The 18,280-nt window shown below is 35.4% G+C and overlaps 1 protein-coding gene across 41 annotated transcripts in view; it reads left to right on the top strand.

Moving 5' to 3' along the window:
- The window catches only part of SOX5 (SRY-box transcription factor 5), a 1,008,244-nt gene that overhangs the window by 658,317 nt on the left and 331,647 nt on the right, over nucleotides 1-18,280 (top strand). The window lies entirely within an intron of this gene.

Raw genomic sequence — 18,280 nt, 5'->3', positions numbered from 1 at the left:
CTGTCACTGTAGAGTTTCAGAGACAAGCAAGAATCACTTTAATTTCTGGTGGTTTTTAATAATAGTTCTGATACAGATGAATTTATTTCATGATGCAAAGAACTGTTGAGAGCAAACATATCCTCATGTCAGTCAGTGTGATTACAGATGAGCACCAGAAGGGAAGAGAGGGAGTCTGAAGAGAAATTAAGTAGCAGCATCAGAGGCAGCTAAGGGACCATTTTGGTGCTCATTTTCTGTCTGGTTGCATTGCTACTTCTGCTGGTTAGATTGTTGTTGAAGTGTCAAATGTGATGTGAAATGAAAGTCTTGACCACCTGTGGTCACTGAATAGTCAATTGTCTCTTTTTTGGTTTTTTTTGTTTGTTTTTTTCACAGAAGGTATACTCTTCTCTCAGCCAAACTCTCTTTTGACTTCTTAAAATCCTGTTGAGTGACTACTTTTGTGTAACTTTAGAGTGGCTGCTTCCCAACAGTGACTTTTAAAATATACAATTATTTATTATAACAGTACAGAATTTTTATTAAAAAAATAATTTGAGTTGCTCACGTTATAGATAGCTCAATTTCCTATGAAATAAATATTGCATGTATATACGTTTTTTATCATTTAAAGATCTATTGGATCTGAAAATATGTTTTAATCTATTTTAATATATAATGTAATGTCTGTATTGATAATATTTTCCTGGAACTGTTTAAAGAAAACTCTGGGACATACTTATATTGGGATTAATAATTTGATTTATCTTAATGTCAGTGTGTTTAAAATTTTTTTTTCAACGTTTATTTATTTTTGGGACAGAGAGAGACAGAGCATGAACGGGGGAGGGGCAGAGAGAGAGGGAGACACAGAATCGGAAACAGGCTCCAGGCTCTGAGCCATCAGCCCAGAGCCTGACGCGGGGCTCGAACTCACGGACCGCGAGATCGTGACCTGGCTGAAGTCGGACGCTAAACCGACTGCGCCACCCAGGCGCCCCTGTCAGTGTGTTTAAACATTGCAGGGACATTAGTTATCATAAAGCAACATTCAGTGTGAGTCAGTTTTCTTCCTGAAGTCCATCAAAAGAATACAAAAGTGTTTTAAGTTGGATAATTTTTTTTAACTCTTTAAAAAAATGTTTATTTATTTATTTTGAGAGAGAGCACAAGCAGGGGAGGGGCAGAGAGAGAGAGGGAGACACAGAATCCAAAGCAGGCTCTAGGCTCTGAGCTGTCAGCACAGAGCCTGACATGGGGCTCAAACTCACGAACCCTGAGATGATGTCGTGAGCCGAAGTCAGACGTTCAACCCAGTGAGCCACCCAGGCGCCCCTTAAGTTGGATCTTCTACAGAAGTTGGACATATAGCTGGGAACCAAGTATAACACTATGGCAAGGCTCCAACGTATAAAATCCAACCTTAATGATGAAATTCACTTAATACATGTGACAGAGAAAAGTTTTTACTTCCTCTGGATTACTGTCAACTCCTGGGATTACTTATTTGCCTCCCCCCCCAAATAATTTTCATTGCTATATTATAGCTGTGTCTTGAAATACTCTTTATATGAACTTTGCTTATATTAGTAATGTATCTTCAACGTTTGACTAGGATAATGTTATGTATGAAGTACTGTTCAGATAATATACAAAAGAAAAGAGAAAAATACATGTGTTATTTAAAAATAAGTCACAGAATAGGACTTTAATTATGGTGTGGTAAAGATTCCTATTTCTATATGGCAGTTTTTATAAGCTTTTAAATTTCTGGTTACCTTTGTACATCAAACTTAGCATAAGTTATTATGATGGTATAATGCATACTGTTGTTAACACCAGTGAGGTTATTGTGCAAGTTCTAATAATGAGCATTTCATTGTTTAGGGAGAGCAGTCTCCTACACTCTAGACAAAAGTGTAATTACTTTTGAACGATGTGGAATGTGTGCAGTTTAATAGCATGGAGAATACATTCAGAAAGATTCAGATAAGTAAGCTTGGAAGCCATATGTGCAGTGTGGCAGTATAAAATTATGATAGTAGGCAGTATAATTCTACACACACATACCCGATTTCACACAGTTTATCTCTAAACTGTTGTTTCTGTAAGAGATAGGCTTGCTTATCTGAACAAGGCCAATTCAATTGAAACAAGGTGAAAATGGTGACAAGTTTGTATTTGTTTTTTATGGTAAATTGATGTTTATCATACAATGAAATTACATTGTTACCAACATTATTCTGTAAATGTTGTCAGAAAATACCACATGAAGCTGTTTATCTAGATATAATCCAAGGCTTGTGTTTGAATGTAAGCTGTTCAATCTTTATACTTGCATTGTTTCTGGAAATTATTCCCAGGGCTAGCAGGAATGAGGACATGTGAAAAACAACCAGTTGGGGTTCATCAAAGCCACTGGATAAGTTGTGCAATGGGTCTTTTTGTCCTGTTGCCTTACAATTTCATTCCTTTGGGTTGGGGGGAGGGCTGAATATCAGTGGGGAAAACCTTGATTCATTTGATGTCCACAGTATATTTGAAGTACTACTTTTGAGTTTAAAGTTAACTGGGCCTTGAGAAATTAAGGAATGTACTCTCCCACCGTGGGGAAAAAGTGCTATGTGGGAGTTGCAGGCTAGTTCAGGACACTTGATGAGTGTCCCCACAAAATGCTATCCAGCGACAGGTGAATAAATAAGAACTTCTAAATCTGTAGTAACGGGGAAATGTGTTTGCTTAAGAATATGTGGCCTAATGAGGTTAATGACTTTCATTTAATAGGAAGTATTGTGGAAAGATTCAACTTAATTATATACAATGAATACCTATCACCAGAGATAGGAAGATGAATAAGAACCCTTCCTTCATGTGCCTTTTTGTATAGTATGGGGATAAGATAACCAGAAAATCACCATAATTTTTTATAAAATACTAGAACCCTGATACAGGCTAACAAGTGCTAAGGAGATTAACAGTTATTTACATCTCATTGGATATCATTAATATAAGGTTTTTAGTTAATATTTCAGTATAATTTTGCCTTTGGCACATATTTCCCCAGGAGCAATAACTAAGAAAGAGGAAAAGAGCAAGTTAAAAAAAATACTGAAGACAAAGCATACTGTAAATATCTTAACATAAAATATGAGGAAGTTAGTAAAATACATGTCTCACATTGATAGGAAAACAATCAACTACTTTAGTTATTGGGGTTTTGCATGTTTCCTTTCTTTTTCTGTGTGACCACCTTGAATGAGGTGGAAAGAATGAAGAAATACTTGGCTAGGATATTGGAAATTGCAAAGACACTAAGAAGCGGTGCTGGAAATTTACTTGACTGGTGGTCCTGATTTTGTGGAATGGATAGGTGTCCCTCTTTATTTCATTTACTATTTCAGATCTGCATAATAGAATCCTTTGTATTTGGGAGTTAAAAATAATGAAAAGTTTGGGGACCAACTTTCATTTTGTAGCTTAGATATTTTGTTCTCAGTTCTTCATCATTTTCTTCCTTTGATTCTTTTCCTTCTTTGCTCCTCTTTTCCTCGCTTTCAGTTTGCTCCTATCAGAAAAACATTCTTAATGGGTTCTCTTGTGGATCTCAATGGAGCCATTATCAGGAAGGAAGAGAGGGTTGGAGAATCAGCACCATTGTGCTCTGATATATACTTCCTTCTTATTTACATATATTGCCTCTTGGGGGCTTGCCAAACTTCCTGTAGTCGGCCTAGGTTTCTCTTACTGTATGTGATTAATAAAGGTCAGTTGGTTCTATGATAGAATTTTCACTGATTTTTAGTTAGTTCTTCACAAAACTATGTGGCATATTTACTCAATTTATTCAGAAATCATATTTGCTTTTCTTTCATGATTCAATGTTGATAGTAAATTATAATATTATATTTAATGTACTTACTGGAAAAAAGGACTTAGAAGTCTATACTAGTTTTGATATTATTTTTGGAAATTGTGCTTATCATTGAATCCAAATGTCTGGGACCTAGTCCTTTAGCAGATATGTTATGCTCTTTGTGTGCCTGTTCCTAGCTTCTATTTTAAATTATTTGACAGCTTCTGTTACTATTTTCAATACGTTCTTGGTTCCTTCTTTAACTCAATTATTGCTTTTTGTCTTCATATTTCTTTCCTATATTTGAGATTTTGTAGAGATTGGTAAAAATGGAAATTATTTACATAACTATAAGGTGATTTTGATGTTACTTTAACTGTATTAACTTAGTACGAGTGATAATAGCAACGAGTTTCTCGTTGTTTCTTATTTTGTAATTGCAAGGGACAGTCACTTAAGGGAATGCAAAATAAATAAGAATTTTCCAGTGTTGGTGACTGAATTCTAGGAATTAGAATGAAACCTACAATTGCCAATGGGACCTCAAAATATTTCAAATAATACCTATACCATATTCCCTCTTGGCTTTATCAGTTAGATACAACTATCTACTGTACCTAAAAAGAGAGGAATTATCTTTGTAGAGCAGTTTCTCTAAAAAGCACAAACACTGGCACTTAATTTGGATCTTAAGAAAGTGAAGTCATACAAAAAAAAAATGTAAGGAAGTATTGGGTTTTCGTTCTAATTTCTTTTTCTCATGTATTTTGGCAATTAGACTCATACACCTTTCTCTTTTATAAGTATAGACAAACACAAATGCCTGCATTGGTGGGGGGGGGGGTGATGGATTTTTTAAAAACAGAAAGGAATTCAATAGTACAGAAAATCTAATAGGAAGATAGAAATGAGCACTCTGAAGAGGAAGGGTTCCTTAAGAAATGCCAATATGAATTCAGAATGAACACTTTTGCCATATGAGGTGCCTTTAAAAGCATTAAGTGAGGGGTGCCTGGGTGGCTCAATTGGTTGAGCATCCGACTTCGTCTCAGGACATGATCTCACGGTTTGTGAGTTCAAGCCCCGCGTCGGGCTCCGTGCTGACAGCTCAGAGCCTGGAGCCTGCTTCGGATTCTGTCTCCCCCTCTCTCTGCTCCTCCCCTGCTTACACTCTGTCTCTCTCTCAAAAATAAATAAAGATTAAAAAACAAATTAAAAAAAAAGCATTAAGTGAGTTTAAATTCTTTTCTTCCTCCACAAAGTTTGAGATGCCCATAATTTGTACTGGCATGAAAGCTGTCATTAACAATGAATTCATTATAGCATTTTAATATGAGACCAGCTTGATCATTTTGTACCCTTTCTCCCCCCATTTTTTGTTTTACAAAGTCAATTTTATGTTTCTCTATGCTCTGTAGAGGAGAAAGCCGAAAGTTCTTTGTTACTTGTAGCGGGGAGATAAATGTAAAGCTAACTTAAATTTACAGTTGTAATCGTTCCTTTTGTTAACAGATCTTTATACATACGCGGCAAGCTTTTTAAAACTTTTTCCCAGAGACAGTTTTTAGGAATGATCCATGTGAGCAGATGAGGTGTGAATGTAAGGAGAGCAGCCTTGGGCAGCTCTGTGACACTGACATCACATGATAAAGTAAATGAACACAAGTGACTGGATTTTGTGTCTTATTTAGTCAAGGCTGCTTCTGCGGCAGCAGAGCAAACAATGTTATCATTATATAGAGAAGCAGTGTTTACTTCAGTGTCTCTTCTTAGCCCTTAAAAATCCAGCCTGTCTCGAGATAAAACAGTTAATCTTGTTGGTCGATAACCCTAAATGAGAGAATAATATTCTAAGAGTGAATAAACAATTTTAAATGGAGGTAGGATATAAAGAAGGAGCATAACCACAAAGGCACTATTAAGGACCTTTTTATGTGTGTATGAATATAAAATATGTATCATGTAAAAAGTCAAAACCTATATTAATGAGTAACAAAAAATAGGTTACGATAATTTACAGTGTTAGACTTAATAAGGTGCTAAGCCTGGTACCCCCTTCTGCTGCTGCTGCTGCTGGACCCTTCCCTCTGTGTAAACATATATCTGGAGAGGGGGATATTGCTGGGCTGTTACCAGTATCCATCTTTAGGCTTTGTAGCAGTGGCTGGCATGCTTTGCACACCAGGGACACAGGAGTCAGAGAACATGCTTCTTCTGAATCTGAGATTTTGATTTCCCCAGAGTCATCAGTAGAATATAAGAAGCGACTTTGAAAGTCTTGTGTGAATATATCTTATAGCCTATCTATAGTCTGATAGTCGCAGTTCACATATGGGAGATTTAAAATAGTCAATGCTCTGTAGAATATGTTATCTAATAATTAATAATAGGGATGTATAATATTTCAATCTTTTCTATGTACCAGCCAGACTACATTTATTTTTTCAGCCAATTTTATGTCAGCCCGGTGAGTTCGACAACTGTGATTATCCCCAGTTTACAGACAGACAACAGTCTTGGGTGAAGTAATTTGCCTAATAAGTAAGTGGGAGAGTTTGGAGTCATGACTTTAGAACCCAAGCACTTACTAACTGTACTTACTGTCTCCCCACTCATACAAACATTGAAATCAGTTTTATAGTTTATTGGAATAACTAATTTTAAAAGCCCTTAGAAGTCCATGTGGGGCATTCAGGTGGAATAATTCATTGTTGCCTATTATACCTTAACTCAGAGACAACTTGATTTTTTAATCTTTTTATCTGGCTTGAAATGGACCAAGAGATTTAACTAATTCAGAATGGGTACTAGAAGTTCTGCATAGGCTGTTGGGTAATATATGGGATTTTAAAGGATTACTTGCTAAACCTTTCACATCAAGATTAGGAGTAATTTGTGCTCTGCCTATGAGACTGTTGGCAAAGCATAGTGGTTTAGCACATGGCACTAGTGACAAAATTACTGAGTAAATTCCATGTTCTGCTGTTTAATATCTTATGGCATTTGGCAGTTATAGAAATTTTCTGTACCTTAGTTTTGTCATCTGTAAAATAGGTATGATAAGAATAGCATCTGAGAGAATGTTATGTTTAAAGAAGTCAGTATACCCTAAAGCACTCTGGTGCCTGGGATATAGCAGGAACTTAGCTTAGTAAATACTAGTTAAGTGAGTGCCTAAAGAAATGTTTACATTCTATGATCGGGGAGAAAAATGGTGCATTATATTAAATGACCGATTCTTTCAATTCTTATAAATTTAAGTGACCTACAAGAAAAGGTAAAGCTAAGGAAGAGTACTCTTGAAATGAGAAGTCCAATAGAAATCTCAAACTCTTGTCATTAAAAGGTTTTTTTTTCTTTGTATTTTTAACTATTAACAAAACACAGGATTATCAATCTGAAATAATCTGAGTCTCCCAGTCAGATATTTATGACAGATTCAGGTATCATAAATATTGTTCATTGGCAGCCAAATTTTTGCTTACTGTTATGAAGGCTGTTCATCAACAGCAACTATCACCACCACCACCACCACAAGAAAAATCTACCTCAGCCAAATCAGAACTGCATTTTGATAGGATTAAAAGATGTAGAATGTGAAGAGCCTAAATTCACCCTTGAATTGCTTGGGTTCCAAGAAAGTCCACTTTTTGTAAGGTGTCTCAGTTGTGTGGTGTCACTCTGTCCCTTTGTTTTCTCCTCTGAAAATGAGGATGATACTAGAACCTCTGAATATACGCAGGTGTTACAAGGATTAAATAGAATTCTCGTAAGTGTTCTTGAACTATGCTTGGCACATAGCAAAGACTTAATAGATGCTGTAGTTCTTCAGTCGTTTGTGTTCTGTTGACTAATTACTATGAATTACTAGAAGAAAACACTATGGGTTTTTTTTTTTGGGGGGGGGGAGGTGGTGCTCCCAGTAATCACGATTTCCTTTTAGTAACCTGCAGGATTATTACGCACATTCCCATCCCATTTTAAGTGGTCCAGTGGTCTTATCACTAAACTTTGTCAGTATCTTTGGATGTAATTTGAACATGAGATGCAAACTCATTTAAAGGTAAAAGCTCTCAGGGACGCCTAGGTGGCTCAGTCGGTTAACTGTCCGAGTCCGGCTCAGGTCATGATCTCGTGGTTCGTAAGTTTGAGCCCTGTGTCGGCTTCTGTGCTGACAGCTCAGAGCCTGGAGCCTGCTTTGGATTCTGTGTCTCCCTCTCTCTGTACTTCCCTGCTTGCTCGCTCTCTCTCTCTCTCTCTTTCTGTCTCTCAACAAAGAATAATAATAAACATTAAAAAAAATTAAAAAATAAAAAATAAAGGAAAAACTGTCTGGTATCTTTGGAGTCATATGCCTGTCTCGTTCAGCACCAGGTCCCTAGAGTCTGGTACAGTGACTGACACACATTAATTGTCTTAAAATGGTTGAATGGTTGAATAAAGCCTGTGCCCATAAAAGACATTCTGAGTGCAAATTTCCTTATCTACATGTTAAAATGTTACTTTACACATAGATAGTTGATGTAACAAGTAAATGAAATAATTACCTACCACAGTGCCTGTTGTATAATGAATATGCAGTTAATGCGACCCCCTTTTTGTCAGCCTTCTGATTTTCTCAGTGCAGTTGCTGTGCAGATAACTAATCACAGCATTCTCTTGTAACTTCGCATATTACACTTCTTCAAATAATCTGCCTGAGGAGACCAACATCAGTACATGCACACACACGCATGCACACACCAGCAAAAGTGTTTTGGAAAATAGTATATTTAAAAATTGCTAAACTTTTGTTGCATGAATATCTGGAAGGCAAGTGATTTTTCTTTTAGTACATGGTTAAGGAGGTTCATGTTTGAGACTATGGTTTTATTAGCATATTCTTTTGTTTGTGTTTTTATTTGTTTGTTTGTTTTTACATTTCAATGTGTTTTAAAATGCCTATTTGATTTTGGGAATTTTAGAGTTCCTGTGAGGGATTCAGTCCTTTGTTTATTTGTGCTATGTTTATTGCTTTTTAAAGTCCTGTGATCTTTCCTTTCTCTTTACCAACAAGAGCAGCTTGAGCTGATGTAAAGAGGCTGAGATATGGATAAGAGGCACTGTACAAATGGATTTTTTATAGGATATTAGCTGAACCTGTCAGAAACCTGACATGTCACATTTAAAACTAACACACCTAACCAAAATGTGTGTATTTCTAGCTGTTAATTCTTGATGATTAAACGTGTATTTCTGCTTTTGTTTCATTGGATAAAACTTTGACTTGTCACTTTCCTAATGTGCTTCATGTGATCTTTTTATTTCCTATCAAATAAACTCTTCCCTGTTCACTTATGTCCTCTTCAGTGGTTCTATAATTATTTTTGTTTTACATAGATAGAAACATGTTTTTCCCCCTTTTTTACATATGGTGTTTTTGCTTCATGCAGAGAGAACTACACAGATGACATTTTTTAAAAATCCAAATTTAATTCAGTTTTACATTCTTATGTTTATAACCCTGAATATCTCCAAAATGTCCTTACCTAAAACACTTTAGAGTTTTATTACTAGATTTATACCAGTAAAGATACATCAGCTTTCTTAGGGATAATCTTTAAGCAGAACTTAGCAAGACAAGCTTTGAAAACTATCATTCCTAGGAAAGTAAATCTCGAATCACGAAACATCAGTTTAATCGCTCCCCTTGACAACTTAACACGGCAGACTGAAATATAAAAGCCGATGCAAGTGGGATCAATGGATTATCTAAGTCCCTGAACATCTTCTCTTAAATCGGAGGACTTGACAGAGTGGTTGTGAGAGGGGTGTGTGTTGTGTGTCCCTTGTCATGTGCAGAGCATTAAGTTTTCGGAGATTAGTGCTGAGTGGATGTGGTCTACCTGGACATGAAGCCAGGGAGAAGGACATTGGGAGGGAATGAAAAAGAGGGGGCTACAGGAAGAGAGGGATAGAGAGATTTACATGTGAGAACTCAAGGGGCTTTGTCATGGCAATTGTATAAAGTGATATACAGTGCAAATCGACTTGAGCATGTCCCCGGATAGCAGGCGGTTTACAGCCTCCACGAGCCGAGATTACTGCTTTATCTTGTCATACTAAATTAACATGGCAGCGCGCTGTTAAACAGTGGTGACCTCTTCATCTGGGGAAATTGCTGCCTAGAAGAGAGATGGTATTTGAGTCTCTCTCTCTGTCTGTTTCTCTCTCCCCTTATACCCTTAAAGCATTTGGGGGTTACACAGTAGCCATTTTTAAAATATTATAGGAAAATATTTTCCTATTAATGCTACAGTAAATAGGGTGTAATTAGATCAAATGGCTATTTGGGGTAGAATAATAGGATTTTATTTATCCAGTGTTCTAAAAAATGACATATCATCTTTATACATTGGAATTAAGAATATATTGGCTGCCTTTTCATTTTAATCCGTTATTATTCTACAAATAGCCTGTTAATTTGTGTAAGAGTTAATTTCTATACTTTCCATAAGAATTGGTTGGTGGTGAAGAGATAGAGGAAATAAGGCTCAGACATTGGTTCTCCCACTCATCAGGTGGAGGGATAGCCCAAGAGAACTCGCAAGAGGATTATACCTTAAATAGAAGTACCCAAGTTATCTCTTCTTCCCAGAGCTTACCAGGTACTGCTTCATTTTTCAGACTTTTAAAATTACTTTATTAAAAGAGGGGGGAGAGAGAGAGAGAGAGAGAGAGAGAGAGAAGATCATGAGATTAATTTGCTTCATTCCTCTGCCAGTCTGCAGCTGTTCCCTTCATGTATTTTCTAATTCAACATATAGGAAATATACTATTTGTCTCCTATCTTAAAATGTTGATAAACCAATCAAAATCATATATATTTTTTTTTTTCTGTGCTCAGTATGTGCTATTGAAATTTGAATCAAAGGAAAGGGCAAAGTAAAGCTTCAAAATAAACTGAGTGTCTATTCCTTTATGTCCCCAGTTGAAGACTCTCCATATTTAAAGTGTAGCTCTATGACATGCTTCCTCACTAACCTGTAGAGCCAAGTGTTTTCCATCCATGTGTTAAATCACTTTAAGGCTCACAGGGTGAGCTTTGTGGAATCTCTGTCCCCTCTGAAACTATGTGATATATGCACTCACATTTTTTTTCTAGAGAGAGGGCCCATTACCTTCATTATATTCTCCAAGGGGCCTGAGCTACCAAAATAGATGATTACTTGTCTAGAGCTTAATTCTGTTTGAGGGCCATACTAGGATACATCCTCACACTGGGACTATAGATCTACCAAGCAAGATACTGACTTACAGACACACTTATGGTTGTGCTTATTTTATAATCAGAAAATGTATTCACCAAGTCTGCCTTGGGGAGTTTTCACAGGGCTGCCACATTTGGAATTCACCCTGTAGGCCACCTATTGCTCCTGACCACTTAACACTGTTCCTCTTAGCATTCTTTCCTGGGTCCATTTTTTGAGCCATAGACTTGCTGTGATTCTAGTACAAGGATGAGGTTCAGTTCTCCAGTACCCTGGATTCAGAGTACAGACCCTGGAAACACAGAAAGACTGTTCAGCTTACAAGGGATGTGAAAGAGAGGCAATGCATTTTCTTTTCTTCTTTTTCTTTTGATAAAACACATTTTCTATTTTTTTTTCAATAAATTGCTTCCTCCTGCCCTCTGCCCTCTCTCCCCACTTTTCCCAAGTCAGCATGTTGTCAGAACTGTGAAATAGAAAATACACATTAATTTAGGAGTCACCTGACTGGTTAAATTCTTCCTTTGAAGCCCTGGTACCATACTGTTTGACTGACACAAAGTTTTTAATATCAAGGTAGTTTGCTTCTGTTCAGTATTGTCATAAGCATGGTGTTTTTTCAAAGAAAGGAAAAGACAAAAAATATAAAGACAATGACAGAAATTTCTACCAAGTTGCCTTTGTATGTTGTATATTATCTGGGAGCTAGTATTAGAGAAGCTATTGAACTCTGTCTTTTTCTCCTTATTCTCTCCTTTGATAATTTCTTCCTTCCTAGCATTTTTCATCAAATTAGATGCATTAGCAACTCTTCTAAGTAGAGAGTCACTAGGTAGCTACTTTCTCCTAAGTTTAACTATTTCTAAAATTTTCAACTAATTCTTTCAGTGAAGTTCAGGACTTGACTGTAAGTCGATGTGATGTTGTCAAAAATATTAACCTTTCCCCTATTCCTCACTTCTCAGTCCCTGTTATTTGTTTAATATATTTAATGAACATTCTGCACACTTAAATATTAAAACTTTGAAGGGTTTCTTTCAGATAAATTGCAAATTTGACATAAAAAGTCATGGAGAGCAGGTGTAATTTTTTGTCTTATGATATAGCAACATATCAAAAGTAACAGGAAAGGACCCTGGCAAACTTCTCTATCACCTCCTGACTCAGAACCAAGGGTAGGAGGTGAGGAACAGGCTCGCTCCTGTTACATCAACATCATAAACATCAGAAATGTAGAATGATAGAGACCCCTATTCTGGAACTGAAATAAGTAGAATATAGTGCTTGAATACTAGAGTATTGAGGATATCCTTATTATTCAGAAAGTCAATGTGATCTAGTATTTTCCTGGAAAAGCAGAAAACCTAAGAGAAAAAAAGGAAGAAAAAATATATAAACAGACAAAAAGAGGAAGACTATAAAATAAGAAGTAAAAACAGTTGTCTCATCACACTAAATATAAATGGGTAAACTTACCTTTTAAAAGATTAGTGTTTTTCTGAATTTGTTTAAATATAGTTTATTCTCCTTACAAAAGTGAGACATAAAACAAAATAACATTGAACTGTTAAAAATAAAAAGAAAGGTAAAAATATAGTAGACATACACACACAGAAATCAGAAGTAATGTTATGAACAGACCAAATTGAATCAAAATCCTGGGATAGAGTCTTTTTATGTTGTTATTTAGAGATAAAATGTCATGAATATTTAGACATTAAATAAACTACATAAGGAAAATGTTATTTTAAAATATTAATTTATAGAAAGAAAAAGATGCTAGAAATATGAGGTGTTGACAGAAATATAATTATACTAAGAGATATTAAAGCATCCTTTTCTCTTTCACAGATGGATTAGATAGAATACAAATTCATGGAGACTTTGATAAATATAATTAATAAGTTTGATTTAATATCTATATGTAGATCACTTAAAAATGTTTAAAAAGTACACTACTAAATAATTCTTGTGTTAAAAATCAAAACTATAAGCTACTTAAAATAACAGCATGAATATAAAAATTTGCCATGAAACGATGAAAGTTCCGTAATAGGCAGATTTATAACTTTGAATGCCTTAATTATTTTTTGCACATCTCAGCTTTTTTAACTTAACATTTTTACAGTAACATTAATATTTTTAACTTTTTTTTAAATTACAGTTTCTTCCATTATTCATTTGGTTCTTTTGTTCTTTCACTCTTTTTATATTATTAAGGTATCATTGACACACAGTGTTATATTGGTTTCAAGTGTACAACACAGTGATGCAACAATTATATTACATTATGCAATGCTCATGACAATAAATGTAGTTACCATCTATTACCATACAAAGTTATTGCAATGTTATTAACTGTATTCCCGATGCTGCACCTTTTATCCCTGTGACTTACTTATAACTGGAAGTTTGTACCTGTTAATCCCTTCACCTATTTTGCCCATACCCTTACTCCCAGTGCCTTTATTATTAAATTGAATAAATGAGGAAAAAAGAACAAAACATCTAACTTTAGAGGCAGATAAGCATTATAATAATGCTATCAGTACAGGCACAGAACAGAACCTGAGAGATACAAGGAAAGAAATAAATGAAGTGGGAGAAAATTAGGCAAACTTTTCTCCAGATTAATAAATGAAAAAGAGCAAACACAAATACACAAAAGTATAACTGATAAAGGGTAATGTCATTACTGTTAGAGAGATAGTATAAATTGTTATAGTCTATTCCAGGATTTTCGAAATTGTGTCCTAAAGAACATGTACCATACAATGTCAAAAACAAAGATTCTATGGTCAAGTCAATTAGGGAAGTATTTCATAATATAATTCATAATCCCACTTTTTGATATTCAGATTTCACACAGTATATTAAGGTTCTGAGAAGTCAGCCCTGTTGTTCAGAGAACTAATTAGGTTTATCTTGCACAGTGTTTTCTACACTTAATCATTCATAGAACCCTTCTTTAATACATAGCCTTTTGAATCTATCACTGGGAAGTAATATTCTATTGAACATACTGGCAAATGTGGCTATATGAAACTATTCATTAATAGAGTTGAGAATCTTGTTGAAATATATAGTTTATAGGACTGCAAATAAAATAGGAAAACTAAACACGCTATCTGTAAAAGACTTTTTTTTTAAGTTGAAGAATAATCTTCAGAAATGCCACCTATAACCAGCCAGATATTTTCAACTTCTAAGAAACTGAGAATTCCCATGCTGTATAAAACTTTCTTCTAGAGCCAAAATAAAAACAAAAAACAAAAACAAAAATAAAAAACTTTTCTAATTAGCATAATGATTCAACCAAACCAATCCCAAAAGAAAAGTAAGTGCAGTCTCACTTTGCATATAAATACAGAAATTCTAAAAATATATATATATATGAGAAAGTTTCAGTCCCTTACTAGGCTTTTAGTGGATCATGCTTAAAAAGAGTAATTTTGGTGAATTCAGGGAAAGAAACATATATTATCATTTTCTGTATTAGGGGGTCAACAGAACTGGCTTGCCAAATATGACACGCTGCCTGTATTTGTAAAAATAAATAAATAAGTGAATGAATGAATGAATGAATGAAAGAAAGAAAGAAAGAAAAAGAAAAACAAGTTTTATTGAGCAGAGGCACGCCCATTGCTTTATTATTATCTATGGCTGCTTTTGTGGGTCAGTGGCAGAGTTGAGTGGTTGTAACGGAGGCCCTGTGGCCCTAAAGCTGAAAATATTTACTATTTGACCTTTTGTAGAGAAGCTTCGCCAATCCCTTGTCTGTATTCTCACTGGCTCATGAAGAAATCTTATACGAAAATGCTCCGAAAAATGTTTGATAAAATTAAACATCCATTGGTTGGTTATATAAAGTCGTTGTAAATAGTTAATACACTTTTACAATCTGTAATAACTACTTCAAACTTAATGGTGAGGTTCTCTAGTTCCTTTCAAGTTAGGGATAAGTCAGGCTTGCTCACAACTTGCATTTAATATTACTTTATCAGGTTCCTCCCTTCCTCTTTCCCTCCCTTCCTCCCATCCTCCGTTTTATCCAGCCCTCCTTCCCTCTCTCCCTTCTATCTTTTTCTATCAAGAAAAAATAGTGGAACTTTTAACTCAAGAAAAAGAAAGAACAGTAGGGAATTTTCTCAGAATTATAAGAAATTTTAATCAAGAAGAAAACAGTGGGGTGATTTTCCCTGAATTATAGAACTTAAAATGATCTGAAGTCTTTAGGTATCCTAATGAAAACTTTTTCAGCAGGCAGCTTTCTTAATGATACAGAACAAACCAATTTCTCTATATTCTTTGATTTCTTTTTTTTTTAGAAAACTAATTTACAGTTTCTCTTGATAATATCTCTTTCTGTGTTACTGTTTTTAAGTCAAAAGGTTGTAATTCATGATTATTGAACAGAAACGTCCTGATTTGTTTTCAGGTTACTCACTTCCATGGACAGGGTAAAAACTCCTTCTTACCCATTTGTTACAGGCCTAACATTAACAAGCTACATGTTTTCAATTTAAAGCATATGAAGAGGGGTGCCTGGGTGGTTCAGTTGGTTAAGCGTCCAACTGTGGCTCAGGTTGTGATCTCATGGTTGGTGGGTTTGAGCCCCACGTCGGACTATTAGGCTGACAGCTCAGAGCTTGGATCCTGCATCGGATTTTGTGTCTCCCTCTCTCGCTCTCCCCCTTCCTTGCTCGCACTGTGTCACTCTCAGTCTCTCAAAAATAAACAAACATTAAAACATTTAACAAATGTTAAAATATTTGTTAAAAACAAAAACAAACAAAAAATGTACCAAGAAAATCCACTATCCTATGGGCATGACCTTGAGCTGGGACCGTGTTAGAATGAAAATTGATAGCTCACTATTAAACTCCTCACTGTTCCTAAAAAATGTCTGATTAAAGCAAGTAACACCTAAGGTTGTTGAACTTCGAATGAGTATGCACCTAAGAAATTCCTATTGCTATTTACCTCCTTTTGGTACTCCGTGGTTTGAGATGGAAAACAGTTTGGATGTAGGACTCGAGGGAGTTTACTTTAGGCACAGTCTGCCTTTTCAGAGCATTTTCTCATGATTTAAAGGACTAATTTTTTCCCTCAGGACTACTTCAATTTTGGTTCAGGTTTGGTCACCTTGGAGAGTATATTTTTACTCCGCTGGCTTTCTCAACTTCACCTTGTGCCTCGTTGGTTTCAGCTTGGGTTCTAGATCACCTTGGGATTATCATTTCACTTGGTCTCCCTTCCTGTAACGTTAGCCTTTGGTTAAATTTTCTTCCAAGTTGCTACTGGTAATATTGCCAATTTCTACATGAGATCTTTAATTACAGGAGGAACCCTATTGTGTTTTTACCAAGTGTTCTCTTGCTGTTACCTTTTATTTTATGGGAATTTTAGAAAGACAGTGGTGTTATTGGGTCCTCTCAAACATAACAGAGATCTCTAAAAGCAATAAGGTTGTAATTTTCTCTATTACACTGCTTCACTGGACTTGATTACCTTGCTGCCTCCTAGACTACCTTGGACAAAATGCAGCACTGCGATTGATTTCCTCTTTGAGTAACTGTGGTGTCAATTGATTAAACTTAAATAAATTCATATTAAAATACCATTTTCATGAGTTTGGTTTTTTTTACCTAAGAATTTGGATGAGGACATATTTTCAATCTTACTAGAAATGCATTGTCTTTAGATTTCTAGGCCAGATAAAAATTATTCTCATCTGTCCAATATCCTTCTCATACGATTTAGCTTTATGAATTTTCTCGTGTGTGTGTGCATGTATGTTTCTTTTTTTTTTTTTTGAGAGAGAGAGAGAGGGAGCACATCCCTATGCTCATGGAAAGCAGGGGAGGGGCAGAGGGAGAGAGAGAGAATCTTAAGCAGGCTTCATACCCAGCACAGAGGCCCAGGCAGGGCTGCATTCCACAATCGTAAGATCATGACCTGAGCCGAAATCAAGAGTCAGCTGCTTAACTAACTGAGCCACCCAGGCGCCCCTTATACGTCTTCTATGCTTATCTCTCATTACTTGATTTATTACATAACAGTATATAGTTTTGTAAATCATCATCTTTTAGGCACCTAATAGTCAACATTTTTTTTACTCAAAAAATCCACTGTAGAGTCACATAGTTAACCATACTTTCACGAAAAAGCCTATATAGCTCAGTGGTAAAGTCCATCTGGTGAAAGTCTTTTTTTTTTTCCTCATTAAATTTGGTTTTATTGCACCTTTGATCAAAATGTCAAAGTGCCTGTGAACCCCTTCTTCGATGTGCCCTCTTCTCTACCTTTAGTTGTGGAATTTGTTCTGCCAGTCTTCAGGCCAATTTCTGGGGTACTTAGGATGATTTGATAGTTATCTAGTTGTGTTCATGGAACAATGGGAGCCTAAGGTCCTATTCTGCTGCCATCTTCCTCAATCCCAAAAGTCTTTCATAATCAAATTATTGGAAATTTCTTTATTAAATAGTAAGTTAGATATTGGTAGCACAACGACCAGTTAACCACATACAACTGTTCAAACTTGCTTCATGGATCTCTTAAAAAAATTCATCCACATGCCCTTTATACACCCCTTTCCACAGTGGTAGTAATCCTTTACCAGTAGGCTCCTATATGTCCTTTGTAGCAAAGAAAAGAAAATGATATAATCTAATGCAAAATAATAGACTATTTGATATAAGAACAAATATAGCATGGTAATTAGAGTATATGCAAAGAATTTGCAATTGAGGTGTTGATGAGAATGATTTGCTTGGCTGGCAGACATACAAACTGGTACTTTATAATAAAGGTTCATTAACATGTAAATAAGTGGTTTATTTTTGGTGTCAGCAGTGACATTGCAGTTAATTCTTGGCCCTGGAATCAAATGCTTAGAGATATTGATTTAATAAGAAACACGAATATCAAGCTTGAGTTACAGTGGAAAAAAAAATTTCTGCTTATTCGCTAAAAATAATGTAAGTTGACAAATCTTTTTTCATTTGCTAAGGCTGTCTCATGTGAGGAAAGTAAGATATTAAGCTAAACTTTGCTAATATTTTACAGGTTTAGAGAGTTTGAGAGCAAAGGTCATTTTGTCTGTCTATGCATTTGGTGAAAACGTTTTATTCTACTGGGTTAGCTTTAATTGATCACTGAATATGAAGACAGTCTATCAGGAGTGTTTATAATT

The sequence above is a fragment of the Acinonyx jubatus genome, chromosome B4 (assembly GCF_027475565.1).
Source record: "Acinonyx jubatus isolate Ajub_Pintada_27869175 chromosome B4, VMU_Ajub_asm_v1.0, whole genome shotgun sequence".
NCBI lineage: Eukaryota > Metazoa > Chordata > Mammalia > Carnivora > Felidae > Acinonyx > Acinonyx jubatus.
Note: the sequence above shows the minus strand (reverse complement) of the source record. Positions and strands in the feature narration are given on the sequence as shown.